At 37.6% G+C, this 2500-nt stretch overlaps 1 pseudogene across 1 annotated transcript in view; it reads right to left on the bottom strand.

Moving 5' to 3' along the window:
- LOC144971677 (phosphatidylcholine translocator ABCB4-like) overlaps positions 1–2500 on the bottom strand; it is a 12318-nt pseudogene that overhangs the window by 3396 nt on the left and 6422 nt on the right. The window contains exons 6-8 of the transcript XR_013645176.1: positions 2396–2500; positions 2132–2199; positions 842–1033 (exon numbers count right to left, since the gene is read on the bottom strand). The exon at positions 2396–2500 is cut by the window's right edge and continues 57 nt beyond it. The product of XR_013645176.1 is annotated as a phosphatidylcholine translocator ABCB4-like (transcript). The remainder of the gene's footprint in view (positions 1–841; positions 1034–2131; positions 2200–2395) is intronic.

Below are 2500 nucleotides of genomic sequence, written 5' to 3'. Positions count from 1 at the left end.
GGTGTAAAAGAGCGAGAATGGATGATCTTGGTTTGCTTGTTTGTTTTTAAGGGTTTTACGGCGCTTGCAACACACTAAGGTCATATCAGCGCCAGTAAAAAGGAAGAAAACGGATAGTAAAAAGTTCTAGAATTACAATTAAAGCACCACGCAAGAAAAGGTAAGACAAAGGGAGTTGGTTCAAACAAGAAACAGGTGTAGATTCCAAGAGCGCACTATCAAAGTACTTAGTTTGAGATCACTAAAAGTCTCATCCAGACACAAGCACAGGTCCCCACTAAGAGGAATACACTCAAATGTTTTACAAATCATGTATTATAGAAAGAAAACATAATAGAGTGCATAACAGAGAGATGATTTACAAGGGAAAAAAAAATCATCTCCCAAAACTAACTATACATTTGACTGTTTCCCTCTCAGCCAGGGTATCCAGCCAGGACCAGGACAAAACCGAGTAATTTCATTCCAAGACAAAGACAGAAAGCAAGTTGGAAAACAGATACAGGGGGATAGAAGACACAGTAAGTACCTCCCTGCCCACTATGGGAGGTCAGGAATCCCACCCAGTGGATAATCTTTATTGACAACCAGCATTTATTTAGGCTAGACAATAAGTTATCATCACTCTGACGCCAAAAGGTAAGTAGCACAAATGTGTGTATCCAGTTATGGTGAGAATGTGAGTAAAAAGTCTTTTTCAAGGATTCAATTATGCACATGCGTCACTCAGAGCGGGACTCGAACCCAGGACCTTCCTATCCAAAGGTGAGTGTCATACCACAAGACCACAATCCACAAAAAATCAAACCAAAGGAGTCAAATATGTAAATGATTTGCTTACAGTGGGTAGAGAGGATATAAAGGAATGGATATTTGCATTGCGAGCGGCTTCGATAATTTCCTCCATAGGCACCGTCCTACTGTTGTCCCCATAGGCAATATTCTCTGCAATGCTTCGGTCGAATAGCACAGGCTCCTGGACACGATACCGATTTGGGACCTCAACCATTGGATGTTCAATGACTTGAATGTCCTGGTTGTCCACACACTGTTGACAATTTTTTAGAAAATAATGATTACAATAATAATGATGATAATACTGTCAACAACAAAAACAACACAATCAATAAAATTGTGACAAGATGATCAAGTATGAGTTATTTACATTCAACACTTACTCCAACCATACGTACCTCTGAGAAATCTTAGATCCCACGATTCAAAATTGTAGCATCTCCTAAAACTAAACTCAAGTATTTTGGTGATAGGTCTCTTATGAAATTCGGACCCACGATTTGGAATGATCTCCCTCAATCTGTGAGATTCTCGAGCTCAATAGACATTTCAAAAAAGCCCTGAAAACACATCTTTTCAGGAAATATTTACTTAATTGAATTTTAAATGTATTGTATGTGACATTTATATTGATGATGTATTGATGCCCTTTTATGCTCTTAATTGTTTTGATTAACTTGGTTGAATTGTTTTTTTTTTGTTTTTTTTTTTAAGCGCTTCGAGGTTTCGTCGAAAGGCGCTATATAAATATGCTTATTATTATTATTTTATTATTATTTATTATTATTATTATTATTATTATTATTTATTATTATTATTATTATTATTATTATTATTATTATTATTATTATTATTTTTTCTAACAATATGAAAGCTGCCTTTCTTCATAATAACACAAAGTGCAAATAAAAGCAAACCATTATACAGGGATGCCAAACATTTACTGACATTTTACACAAACACATAGACCAACCCCTTTCTGAGTGCTGAACTCCAGTAAAAAGACATTGTGTATTTACTTTTTTCCCGTTTAGCAGATGATAGGAAAATATACTGAGGGTTTAAAACGTACTGAATTCCGTAAATATACAGAAAATTGGCAACCTTGATTATAAGGAAGGAGAGAAAACTATTGTCATAACTTTGGCACCACAACTGTCATCATTTAAAGAGGAATTTACCACTTTACTTGTGACACACAAAAATGGGGTCATTGACCATCTTGAAATATATAATAACTCTTTATCCTTAAATTATTTCCTCACCACTTCTCCAGAGTCTGTGTCATAGAAACGTTCCACCAACTGTACAGAGGTACTCTTACCACAACCACTACTCCCCACCAAGACCAAATGAAACACTCACCACTGCTCCAGAGTCTGTGTCATAGACACGTTCCACCAACTGTACAGAGTACTCTTACCACAACCACTACTCCTCACTAAGGCCAAATGTTAAACCTCACCACTGCTCCAGAGTCCGTGTCATAGACACGTTCCACCAACTGTAGAGAGGTACTCTTACCACAACCACTACTCCCCACCAACACCAAATGAAACACTCACCACTGCTCCAGAGTCTGTGTCATAGAACGTTCCACCAACTGTACAGAGGTACTCTTACCACAACCACTACTCCCCACCAAAGCCATTGTCTTGCCAGGGGCCACAGAGAAATCCATGCCCCTCAAAACTGGGACCGTTTT

Source organism: Berghia stephanieae, chromosome 4, assembly GCF_034508935.2.
Source record: "Berghia stephanieae isolate SIO BIC M18660-M18661 chromosome 4, UCSD_Bste_1.3, whole genome shotgun sequence".
Lineage (NCBI taxonomy): Eukaryota > Metazoa > Mollusca > Gastropoda > Nudibranchia > Aeolidiidae > Berghia > Berghia stephanieae.
Note: the sequence above shows the minus strand (reverse complement) of the source record. Positions and strands in the feature narration are given on the sequence as shown.